Consider the following 13,739-nt stretch of genomic DNA (forward strand, 5'->3'; position numbering starts at 1 on the left):
ATTGATAGAGATTTCTGCTCCTCTTTTTGAGCAACAAGAATATTGCTATGACTTCACTCACCTTTCCTCATTATACAGACATTTGATTAGTCAAAGTTACTGGCATTGTGCTTAGTGCTATTTCATATACCTTCCATACATGTGACTCCAACTCACATTTCTCATATTTATCACTTGTTCTCTTTAATTCCACATCTTTTTACTATTTTCCAACAAAAGGTCTTTTTAGCTTATTATAAATACCTACTGGTTCCAATATGTCTGCTTCAGCACAAAATCTACATGGATGATGCTTTGCAGGTTTCCAAATAATCCCAGTAACCTCCCATTCTAACCATGTGTTGAGAAAATAATTTTGGATCCAAGGAGATAGTCAAAAGCCCCATGGATTGTCTCATCCAATTGCTGTTGTCTCAGAGGAATCAGCAGTGCTTAGAGGTTTGCTCATCACATACTTGCATGCTAACAAGGGAGCATCTCCTTCACACCTTAAGCTCTTTTTCTTTTTTTTTTTTTTTTGCCACAGGAAACTTGAGATGAATCAGCTTCCTGTGCATCACTGGTGATGAAAGAGGTAAGGAATATATGGGTGGGAGGGCATGGCCCAGAGGTGATGAATGTGAGCTGATGTGGATGTTCAACCTTACCCTTTCTTAATAGCAAAGCCAGTTTAAAAAGTTCATATTCCCCTCAACCCATGCACTCCTGCACCTCTCTTATGTTCTTCCAAATGTGTGATTTCTGTGGTCAGAGAGGACAGGCATTCTATGAATATCTCTACATTTTGGAGGAGATATCCTCTTGTGCATCTGGAGAAATAAAGAATGCCTTCTTCTTAATGGTAAATTGATGTCAAGGAGTTTTTTGATTTTTACTGAATTTTTGGCAACAGTCCAATGCTTTCTTCCCCAGGTAACAAGGATGTATTGGCTATATAGCTAATATCTTATCTTCTCCAGGCTGATGCAAACCAATCATCCAGTAGCTACAACAATCTGCTGCCAGAAAAGCTAAAGATGACCCTGAGAGCTTCAGACATCTCCACCCACCAGATCTGGGTTACCATCTTCTTGCTGGAGGTGACAGAGGTGTCATGTTGTGAACCAGTAATCCAAACAAGTTAATTGGACAGTTTGCCCACAGGAGGGCTGGTACCCTCCTCTTCCTCCTTCTTCCTCTGCTTCTCACTGTGCCCTCAAGCCCTTGCACCCACACTGCTTTGGCCAAAACAATGTTAATTTTCTTTCTGGTTGATGTTTGATCTGTTCACAAAGGCTGGTGGAAGGCAAAGGATGAAACCAATCAGGGCTTCCTCTTGGAGATCAGCAGGCTCTGAGAAATGCAGCAGGTTCAGGAGAAATGCAGTATCATTCAATAGTCCATGCTCATGCTCATGAGCTGCTTCAGTGCCAACTCTTAACGTCAAAACTGTGAGCAAAAACCAACACAGAAAAAACTCGTCACCCTCTGGGCACTGAGACTGGATTTTCTATTGCCAGCAAGAAATGCAACATCCAGCAGATGGGCAGAATAAACAGCTGGAGGAAAAATGTAGCAACATATTTTGAAATATCAAGAGAAGATGAGTTAGAGCTCATCTCATCATGCTGTCATGACACTTGGAGCATTTTTCTGCTCTTACTTCATTAAAAGCTGAACAAATTGCACAACTGAATCCATCAGCTGAAACCAACCACGTCAATCAAATCTGCATAAAACCACCCAAGAAATCAAAACAACACATCACTCTGGGGCCAGCCCCGAGAGCGTTGGTTGGACCCATTTTCACTGTGTCAGCACTGCAATGTGCTGACTGTGCTGTGAGCACAGGGGCTCTGGGGGCAGAGAGGGCTGAGATGGCCCCAGCAGCCCATGGAACTCTGTTCCCAGGGGTTTCTGTCCTCACTGCAGAAGTGTGTGTAGTTCACAGCCTCCCTGTCTCATGGTAACACAGAATGGGTGATAAATCTCTTTTAAAGCACTGGGCTAAACATCACTTAAGCTGCACTCCCTCCACAAGGTCTCCCTGCCAAGCTGCCCCTGCACAGAGCAGGAACTCAGCTCTCCCAGTGTGATGCTGTAATTCCACGTATCATTTAGGGCAGAATAGGCTGGTGCTGTGTCTATATCATCCACATTTTTAGCTTTCCTTTTCTGGTTTGTACATCTTTCTTGCACAGCGCTAGCACTTGTATGGTCACAGAGTGAAGCAGGTGAGGAACTGAAACAAACCTTTTATGTTTTACTCCACCAAATCTGTTCTTTTAGACACACACCTGCACAAATGCTTGTGCTGTCACTAGGTCTTTTCTGGAAACACTTTGTGTTATGAGTCAGAGAGTTCCCCTGACTAATGTCACTTGCAGCCTGTGAGTTTAGTTCCTGTGTAATGTAGTTCATACACAAGAAGTTTTACCAGGTTCCTTTAGAAACTTATCTATGAATTTACAAACAACAAGCCTAATTTAAGTTCAAAGAAAATGAGGCAAATTTTACCTGGCTTGGCAATCCTTTTTGAAGGTGTCTCTCTGCCTCTCCATCTCTGAAGAGTAGCTCATGACAGAAAATAAGGAAAAATGCAAAGATCTCCAGTTCAGAGTCACATACAAATTTTTTTTAGACTAGTCACGCATTTAAATAGTCAGATGACAAACTGTCTTTCAATGTTCAAAATGGCTAAATATTAATTCCTTTTAAATAAAAGGGCATTATAGGTATTTATAATCCCTATTGGTATTTATAATCCTTGACATTAACACGTAACCCTACCCAATATGTAATTTTGCAATTCTGTGACTATACTTTCATATTTATGCAAATGAGCTCTTCAGTGTAGTGCAGCTGCTTCCTCAGCCACATAAAGTGTTTGCTTGTTGCAGGAAAACATACGTAATTACGTTAGGTTGGCTGCCAAGAAATAATGGTCCTAGAAGTGAAACCTATGGATCAGACAACTGGTACATCAGTTTGTATGTCACAGCACAGCTGCTGTCGCTAGGAGCTGTGGGATAAGTCCTTTGTAAACTTTCCAGCTTTTCACAGGTTCATGCCACGCTGCTTTCCCTCCATTCAGCCCGATCTCTTAATGCTGTAAAATCAGCACCCTTCATTTCTCCTGAAAATGGCTTTTCAAAAGGCAAATCTTACAACTATCTCTCTTATAGACCCATTTCTTTCAGGTATATAGTACATTGCACATGCACACACACAATTTCCAGCATCAATTGGATTTTCAGTGGAGACAGTTATGAAGCAGAGAGCATGAGTGTTCAATCTGAGATTCTGGAAACCACTGTAGAAATTTAATGGTGGGGACAGAGAGGTTTTGGACATCAAAAGGTTGGCTACTCCTCTGGGCACAGAAGCTGTTCCAACTTCTCTGCTTCCATCTGCATGGCCTCCAAAAATTTCAGGGACCAGCTGCCCAGCAGGATATGTAATAGAACAGCAGCCACACTAACAGTTCTACCTACTTGTTGCTGGAAACCATACAGAATGGTGGCAGCTTATGAATCATTTAAATGGGATTCCCTAAACTGAGAGGGGTGGTCAACTGGAAGCTTTATGGGTTGTTTGAAGCTCCTCTGATGCCAGCTGGTTAAAACAAAACATGCCCAGATAACAACTTGCACTGTCCACTTTGCTCCACTCTAGGGTGGAGTAAAAAGCAAATTGAGATTCTGAGGCTGGTGTTTTCCATAGGGACAGGCAGAGACTGCAGATCAATGGCAAGGGAGAGAAGATAACAACCCATTATCCACTACAGCTCTACGTGATCTAGAAAGCTCAGAGATATAATTCTAGAGGTTTCACATCAACAGAGCTCTTTTCTCTCCCACCAAATGTCCAGGCAAGTTTGTAAGGATCACCTGAAGAAAAAATGATTACTGCCACATCCAGCCATGCCTTTTGTTTTGTGCATGTGTCTCAGACTGACCCACACTGCAGAATCCAGCTAAATCTTTTATACACATCAAATACTTTATCTGCTATACCATTTTATGGTCTCTGAATTAATGAACAAAAAGTGTTCTCAGCAACAAACAGCTCAGCTGCAAACTACTTGCCTTCACTTGCAACACCCTAAGCTCTTGAACCTCCTGCTGGCTCCTGCTTTGGTGTGGCCATGAAGGCTGAGGGTGTAAACACCTTTACTCAGTATCCCAATTCGACTGTCAAACCGTAATAAAACACTTTGAAGAGTCAATGCATAAAGATATATGTGTTTCTCTAGCTAATTATGGAATGCCTAACTGCCTCTCTGACATTTAGACTTTAACAACTACTTTAGAAAAATGCTTGTTATCTTTATTATCCTGTTGATTTTCAAGATGAAAGAAAACCACAAAATATGCATTTTTTAAAGCACTAGCTCTTGACACTGTGGATATACATGGCAAAGTTGCAGCTGCAGTGATCTAATCTCATGTTGAATTTAGCTTGTTACAGATTGAAATTTGTTTATTTTTTCAGATGAAATAAGAAAGCTTGGTCAACAATAGCATATATTTAGTAAAACCACAACCTATATATAAGCCACTTTGCAAATCCCATCTATCAATTTCTTCTCAAATGAAGGCTCACAAATGGAGAACAGTGAAGATCCACATTTTGTCACAGCAAACAGTGCTTCTTCCTTCTATTTTCTATTACCACATCTCAAAATCTGTCCTCCCTGCCACTTTCCAAAAATGAAGATTCCTCCTTTTCTTCTGACAGCCTCGGCCTTCCCCTTTGCACATAGCCCACAGAACTCTCCCAGTGAATCAGCAATCCAGTCACGGGAAGCCTGATGTGCCTCGCTCCGGAGAGCAGCTGAGATGCAGTGAAATGAGGCACGTTCGCTCCAGCTGAGGATGCTGCCTTATCAGCCCTCACAGCTCCTGCCAGGGGCTGACCTTGGTGATTGATTCCTGTACAGCTGAGCCACCAGCTCTGTTCCCACACTGTATTTTCTCTCTGGCCTCTGCCGACAAAGGGGCTGCTGGTGCTGGATGTCCAGGGGTGCGGAACCCACGGAAAATCTGCGGAGCAGCCGGTGCTACCTGAGAGCGGGGAAAGCTTCAACAAGTCCCCACCTGCAAACTGCTGAGACACTTGCAGGCATAATGAGGTGAGATGCTACAAGCTGAGGCATGTGGATGCTGGGGAAAAAGGGTGCCCTGACCTGCTGCCCATTCTGTTTCAGAGCTGGGGAAGTTGTCCTGCCGGTGGTGCTGGGCAAAGCCTGCCTGTCACATCACCAGATCGCACTCACCTCTAATTAAATTCAGTTTGCTGCTTCTAAGTAGAAACCACAGCCTCCCAGGAATTGCCATTTCTGCTAAAAAGCAAGTCAAAAATTACAAGAAAGTCTAGCTTAGAGTATGAAACAAAAAGCCAATTGTACAGACACTTTTTTCTTTCAAAGAGAAGCCAATATACAAATTTAAAGCAATCACTGAGTTTGTGAAACAAAGTTTGATGGGGAAGACCAAGTGCACCGATGCTAAGGATTTCACAATCCCAGAGAGGCATTCCACCTGCACACTGTAAATGAACTCCCACTCACCCATTGTAGAGGAGACAACAAAACACCCATTTACAACACTGCACAATATCTACAGGTAGAACCAGTCTCTGTGAGGACTCTGAACCAGGAACAGATGAGTTATAGAAGCTCTTGTGAAAGAACAAGAATGTTTCTGTTGAAGCCACCCAGTGCAGGTGAGGCCCGAGGCAGTGACAGTAACATAAGAAAAAGTGGTAACCCAAACCAGTCCATCAGAAATTGGTCATCATCAGTGCCTATTTCAGAGGAAATAGATTGAGAAGCTGATAATTAATAGTCACAAACTAATCGTGACAAATCATGACTACAACAATTACTGCCGTCTGAGTAAAGCTATAGATCTACTAATTTGCCACTTACACAACAACACATTCCTTTGTTAGAGCCTGGACTGGATGAGTCCTGTCAGGCTTAGTGGAAGACTGCATCACTACTCTAATGGTGAGATCCATTTGCTTTAGCAATTAACAGTTGCTGTATGCTGAGAACCGATTTCCCACACATCTGCAATGGGGAACAATGAGCTTTCAACTGCTTCTAGAATCAGAAGACTAAAATACAGCAAGCCTGGGATCTGTACCTGGAACAAAAGCTCAAGCAGGGCAAAAGAATTGGAGCAAAGGGAAGTGTGTCATATTCATCAGCTTTACCCTAAAGATCCTCCTGTTTTCTCCTAAGGCCTATTCCAGTTCCTAACTTGAGAATTTCATTGACTTCACTTGGGCTGTGTGTCAATTTTTTTCACTCATGACCCAGATTTTAGACACCATGCTCATTAATCTATTCCAAATAAAAGTTAAGCATATGACAAATTATTTTCTCATGTGTATTCTGTTCTAAAATCAGCCCCAAAACAGCTTAGCAATTTGCATTGTTAGCATGCTTGAAAGTTCCTCAGTTTTTGTCTTCAGACACTTTTTTGCTCCTATTAGAATTGTTCCTTCAATAAATATACTTATTTAACCAGAAGAGAGAAAATCACTAATACAGAAAGCAGTTTTAATCCTACACATATCCACATAACTAAGGGAAAGGAAGTATGAGCCCAAATATATCAATTTTACTTTGAAGGACTTACTAAAAATCATAGACTAAAGAAGCTTATTTTCTTGGAGATGATTTTTTGGTACAGCAATATCTGACATCAATGTAGGGCCAGTGAAACTTCCTTAGTATGCAGTGAGGTGCCTGGAGTACTGCAGTAATTACACATTTGGCAGGACGTAAACTCCTCTGCATTTGTGAGCAGCCTGTTAGTCAGAGTGCAGAATGTAAGGGGCACAGATCAAAAAGCAGGCTCAAATACCACATGGAAAAAAAAAGTAAGGAAGGAATGTATATGACTATAGCATCAATGGTCGACTGATCTGATCCCTCTGCATGTGGCAGAATAAAATCTGCTGAAGCCAAATCCTTTCCCTAAACTCTCATCATTCTTGAAGCCATGAATACTCACCAGTGTAAATGTAAATGTTGTCAGGCACCCAACCATTATTGCAAAAAGTACCATTTCTCTCAGAAGTACGTTCCCCAGGTCTCCCAGCACACTCTGCACTGTCTGTCTGTCGTTGGATTGCACACTCCTAGGGCCACCAAGTGTCATTTCACTGCCTCTTTTAGCACTAAGCACATTATTGAAGCTTAGCATCCATAACTATGAAAAGCAAAGCAAAATCCCACAAGTTAACTTTGATGTGGTTGCAGATCCCAGTCCTGTTCCGACATCAGGAAATTGGACTCATGAAGGATTTGGGAAGGCTGCTAGAAAACATGGTGAAGATATTTAGAGCTCACCTACAGAGGGAAAAATGGGAAACTTGACACGCTTTACTGCAGTTTATTTAACTTCATGAAACGTCTCCATGGGCACTTATAATCAGTGACTTTAACTTGCTTAGAGAGGGTCTCTCTGAATAAAGGAGCTTTACACAAACCCGAGCTACAAATTTCTGAATCTCTGATGGCTTTACATTCACTTCCAGGTAATGATGATGGCTGAGCCCACTTTTACATATATATATATATGAATATATAAAAATACACATATATGCATATATATACACACACAAGCCATGCCCACACAGGGATTTAGCATAAGGAGAAATAAACAGCATGTCATCAATTCACACTCTGCTGAGCAACACTCTGAAGTGTCAAATGGCAATGATAACAGTCAGATCTTCAGGGTATATGTGCCTTTGTCATCAAACTTTAATCCAGACATTCTCTGCCACCTCTGAGCCCTCAGTTATTTCAGATAGCTTTTCTTCCATGTAGCATGGGGAATGTGCAGGCTGGCACAGACTTTTTCATTTCTAGTTTCTGTGGGGTGACAGCACTGTACCATCTAAGAAGAGAATTAAAATGCCATCATGCTGGGTGCATGCATAATGCCATAGTGAGAAATTCTCTCTCATCTCCTACCATTAAATATTTATACAGAACAAGTGACTGGATTCCCCAATGAAGTTTGGGGTTTTGTTGGGTTTGTGATTTTTTGCATGTCCATAAAAGTCAATCACAGGCCTAAAATATTTATCTCATTTGGAGATGACAAAATCCCAGGGAACCTTTCCCTCTCATGATCCAAAACCCACACAACAGCACATTTTAGCAACACTGGATACTTCTCCTATAAATAGGTTTAAAGGGAAACTAGGATTTTTGTTTCAAATTTAACTTTCCTTAGAGTAACCAAGACACATTCCTTCTTACCTGCATCTGTTTTCAGCACAGTGGGGAATGTTTTTACTACAGTAAAAGCTAGGACTTAAAGGACAGCAAACCATATCTGGAATGTACTGATAGTTTTATGTAACTAGTGACAAGAACTCTGGAATGGATCACTGGATCAGGACTTCATCCTGACCTTTCTGAATAGGACATGATGAACTAGGTCCACCCAGATTTTGTCACCACCATTTTAAACCAGAAACCACAAAGCCACACAGTATCAAATGCATTCTTACTTCTTTCCCTTGGTGGGAGGAAACACCACTGATCTTTTCATCAGGAGTTACGTTCACAAAAAGAGCAGAGAGAGCAAGCACTTGTACCAAGTTCATATTACATATTCAGTCATTCTTTTGGAAGGAGAACATTTGGATGTACTCTGCCAATCCAACCCAATTCTCAAGCAATACTGCCCTTCCTTGCTATTAAGCATCTCAGCCTCCCAGTTTATTATAAATGGAATTGGAATCCTCTGTCTTTTACCACAGCATTTCCCACTGATTCAATCAGTCTATTCATATTTTTTGCTGACCTGATTTTTCTCCCCTTTCACTTCTAAATCCTCTATTGACTTGAATTAATCTTGCTGAGTACAACTGGGAACTCATTGAGTTTTGAATGCAAGCTCTGGTAGCCCATAGAAGGCCTTCTCACACATCCACTTTCAAAAAAAAAAAAAGGTTAAATGCCTAGTGAGAGAGGTAGCCAGATGCCATTGAAAAAAAACCAAAGTCCAACACACACATGTAGAGAATGAAAGTGATGGTTAAAGCAAATCTGTTCCCGAGAAACAGTTTCAAGTCAAAACTCATTTGGGTGAAAGAGTACAACTTTGCATAGGAAAAGTAATGACAGAATTGTTACTGAAATTAAGGCCCAGACAAGTTTCATGCGTATCATATTCAGGTCCTGCAATAAACTCTCTTACTTCATGCTGTGGCACAGGTAAAATACAGACAATGCACTGCAAATATCAAAATCTGTAACTAGCTACATTTAAATAGCATGAAGCCCATTTAACAGGATCTGATCACAGATTGATACTTTTGATCCCGTCTTAAAATGAGAGAATATTTACACAACAGCCACCTACCTGTACAAACAAGGACACTTCAGTATGATATAAGCTCATGCTGTGCACCTATTACAACCTCCCTAAATTAAAACTTACTAGTTAAGAGATTGTGAACAGAGGGCACTTCAAGCTGCTGCAGTTTCATGAGAAACACACATTAATTTCCTCAGCCTAATTGCCCCTTCTTAGCTGCACTAAACTGAGGAGACAAAGAGGCTGCAATTGCATGACACAGACTGAACCTTTGTAATATAATAAATAAGCACACCAGGAACATAAATTCAAAACTGTTCTGTAATAGTCAGATGCAAACCCACGTATACTAAGAAAGAAGCATTTTTCTGCAGTGGAAAGTGTGGAAACAAATATCCACTGGTGCCTAGAAAAATATGAAATGGCTTGTCACCTTCATTTTTTTTCAGTGTAACACTTATGGCATGGAGTAACACAGTTCTTCCAAGTACAGGGGTTGTACTTGACATTTCTACTACTATTTTATGGATAAGAAAATTCTCTCAAACTGGGGTCAAGAAACAGCATGGTACTACAGTACTGAACAACATAACACAGTTGTGATAGAAATCCCTACTACAGTTTGCCCCTCATTTCGTTCCATGGTTTTGGGTAATTGTTCCTGAAGTGTGGTCTGTGGATCACTGTTAGCCAGCTAAGTCATATCAGGGGATCTGTAGAGCTCCATACTCAGTATTTGCAGCAAAGAATTTGACAGAAGTGAATGTTTCCCTGAGAAATTGAGAGGCCTAATGTTGCCCCATAATTACAAGCTCAACACTTAACCCCTCCTCTCAGTTATAGGGGAATATTATCAGAAAGCAGCATTGTCCATGTAAAGAACAAGGATTCAGGTTTCAGCTGGAAATAGAAAGTTTATAAATGGCCACAAGATAAACTTTCAACCAGGGGAAAGTACTCTAATCCAATTACAAGAAAACTTCTTGTCCCTTTCTGCGATTAAACCATTTTCCTGCACTATTAATACACCAGAGTAGTATTTTTTTAACTAGAGAGGCAAAAGCCAGCACATGCAAAAAGAGCAGCCATTTGGCAAAGGAAACAGTGCAAGTCTAAAGGCACAGAAGGCATCACTTAATAGCAGAAGTGTTATTAACAGGTTTTTATCCCACATTTTTTGCTAATTTTCCTCTTTTTTTGTGTTGTATTCCTGTATTTACAGTGGTTTTAAGATTCTTCTTAATAGATTACAAATTGCTCTGTGAGTTTCTGACATGAAAAATACCATGTAACTTTTGTGATAAGACAGAAACAAATGAAAACACTTTTTTCCTTAGGTGCTTAGACATAAGGGAAAAGGTAAAGGAGAAAACCATTTCAGCTGGATTCACTCTTGCATTTAGCAAGTGTGCATGCAAAGATACCTATGAAGATGAATTTGATATTACAATAGAAGGTACAGAATCCTTTGCCTATGTTGACAATTCTCCTCATTACTATAGTATTACAATCGCCATTGATAGCACTCTTATGAAAGTAGCAATTACAGAAACTGGTATATTACATCTCGTTTTCCTTCTTTATTCTAGTGCTTTGACCTTTGAAAGTTAGTGTAGATTCTTGGAGTGATTATATAGCTGTAAGTTTATGTCCAGTATCTACTGATAGTATTTGCAAATTTAAAAGAAATAATTTTCACCTTTAATTGCAATAGCAAAACTATTGCCTTATTACTACTCTTACTCACTTTTTAAGTGCCAGAGCTGCTGTGGGCAAATTGCCCCTCGATAAAAAAACTGCACATGAAGTTACTGAAATAACTGTGCAGTACAGTATGGGCATTTAAAAAATAAGTAAAAACATTATTCACAGATTCAGAGGATGAGCAATGAAAAAAATGAACTCTATCCCAGCCAAAACCAGAACAAGCAATAATGAGTACTTACTGGTTTTAAAGGTTTTTGGTGAATTAAGTCACACTTTTTAAAATTTTTTTTACAAAACTATTTCATTGTTTTAAATGTCCTTGAGAGTTCCATGCCATTAGCTATCTGAGAAAATGAAATGCTCATTTCCACCAATATGTGCATGAAATCCATATCAGATTTTCCTTTGAGAAGCTTATGTCAGTCAATATGGTTTCTGTACACACTGTTTTCCATACTGTAACAAATTGAAATTAAATATCTGGTGAAGAGGACAAGACACGTGCACGTTTTTCTGACAAAGTGTTTGCTGTTTATTATCACCATGTCTTCACCAATCTCAGGTCATGGGAGCAAGGGGAACAAGGAGAAGATGACAACAGAATTAAGAGGAGAAGGAATACATGTTTTAAAAGGATTCAAAAAGGCCCAAGAGCTCTTTGGCACCCATAACATGGCTTCCAAATCACTGGCAAGCTGTCCCTTACAGTCTAAATAAGCATTCTCCACATCCAAGGGGTGCTCCCCTGGAGCTTGAAGAATCCAACTCCTCTCCATGAGTTTGAGCAAAGCACAGGTCCTCTGGAAATGCTGCCCTCCATCTCTGCACAGCCACAGCTTCCCTGAGTGCTACAGCAATGCAAACACTGCTGACTGTCCAACATGACAGGTCCAGCTCCTGCCTGCCTGCTCTGCTTTGCCCTTGAGACAAACACCACAGTCAGGACCATTAGTCACTCTGTTGATCAGAGGAAAAGCCTGGCTGAATCAACACAGTGTTAGGATCTAATCCTGCCAGAAGAGTGAAGAGAAATTTCTGGTCAAGCAGATTTGCCACACTGCATGTCTGTGATTAGTTTCAATTTAGCCTGATGTAGTCTAAACAGAAGTGACAGCTAGAAAAAGCTGGAGACTGAACCTAAAAGTGAGGAGATGAACCACTGCTTGAACAGTGATCTTCCCACTGTATTAAAGCAATTAATTTAATATTTGCATTGAATCACAGCAATTACAGTTAACTTAGAGGGAGGATTCTTCTTTTCTGAAGATCCAAGATATAAATTATATCCTTCATTCTCCTATGTATTTATTACCTGAATTTTCAAGAACTCTTTACTCTATAAAAGAGATACCATTCCTCTAATTTCTGGTTTTGCTTGAAATGTCTAACCTATTTCTTCCAGAATCTATGTCATGCCCAGTGAAAACAGCTTGAAAAGAATTAGAGAGAATAAATTTATGCTAAGCTGTCAAGTGTTAATTCTTATTAATCAATTTGGCCTGTATGGAAAAAAAACTGTCCTAAGCCTGAGACCATGAAGATCTCAGTTCTCAGCATTTCAACCATGATCACAATTTAATACCAAGTATCAGGTAAAAATCAGATAATCTTGGCCCACCCAGAAGAAATACAGAAATATATACTCAAGGATGCAGTTTCAGTATTACATTTGAGGTACTACAGCTGAACTATAACTTATTTGCAATTCCAAATCACTAAAATCACTTAGGGGCAGTTTGGTACAACATTCAGAGCCTGTACAAGAGTCCTGATCACTGCAGAGATGGTACAAGAAAGGAACACTGTTGTAATGATTATCTCTGGAGGCCATGCCTTTTGGAACTGAACAGCTCCCATTCAGAGCATTTCGCTTGCCACTTGTGTTTCAAAGTGAAAACAGAGCTGCTGGAACACTGAAAAGAAGTCAGAAAAGAACCTTGGCTATTTCTCAGTTTTAGATCCCCATAAGCATTCAGATATAATTCACTTTCATATGTTAAATTGGAAAGGGGAAGATTTGAAGTTTCAAAGGCCTATTTATCTTCCTCCTAATCTGCCCTGCTTGTTCCCGGTGTAGAGAAACTCTTCCTGTTATCTGCTCCTGTCTATTATCACACTCTCCAACTCCTCTCTGGTGTTTCTGACCTTCACCTGCACGTGCTGCTTCTCTCATCCCTGCTTCTCTGGGGGATGCCAGCTCTGCTCTGAAACATGTAGCTACCTTTTTGTAAACTCCTTTTTTTTCTTAAAATCCACATCCACTGTGACACATGGAAACAATGAGGTGACTAATGATAGATCTGCCAAAGGGAATCTGGGAAATATGTGCTAGTAGAAACAGCAACAGCAAAATTTATTCTTCATTGATGAGTTTATTAGGGCATTTCTGCACTGTAAAATACTACAGGACACCTGAGGATGCCTGAGCTGCTACTGGATGGAGCATCTCTGAGGGACACAGCTAATTAACCTGAGCCCAGTGCCATGCCAGGAGGGTTAGAGAAGGAAGTTAGTGTGTCTTCATCAAAGCATCCATCAGACTGTAGAATTTCATTAGCAATTGAGCAAATGCAATTCCATTAAAGTTAGCAAAACACACACAATGCCTTATTTGTAGAGAGTTTTTTTCCTTAAGGTCTTAGGTACAGGCAAACAAATGTTTCTTCTAGTAAAATTCTGAAATTCTGTTGGACAACAAGG

The 13,739-nt window shown here is 40.3% G+C and overlaps 1 long non-coding RNA gene across 1 annotated transcript; it reads right to left on the bottom strand.

Moving 5' to 3' along the window:
• Positions 1–205: 205 nt before the first annotated feature.
• LOC147652305 (uncharacterized) lies at positions 206–6,013 on the bottom strand. The gene is made up of 2 exons (XR_015288927.1): positions 2,497–6,013; positions 206–1,538 (listed from the first exon to the last, which is right to left on the bottom strand). It is a non-coding gene; the product is annotated as an uncharacterized LOC147652305 (long non-coding RNA).
• Positions 6,014–13,739: the final 7,726 nt, after the last annotated feature.

This window comes from Cyanistes caeruleus, chromosome 7 (genome assembly GCF_971803275.1).
Source record: "Cyanistes caeruleus chromosome 7, bCyaCae1.hap1.1, whole genome shotgun sequence".
NCBI lineage: Eukaryota > Metazoa > Chordata > Aves > Passeriformes > Paridae > Cyanistes > Cyanistes caeruleus.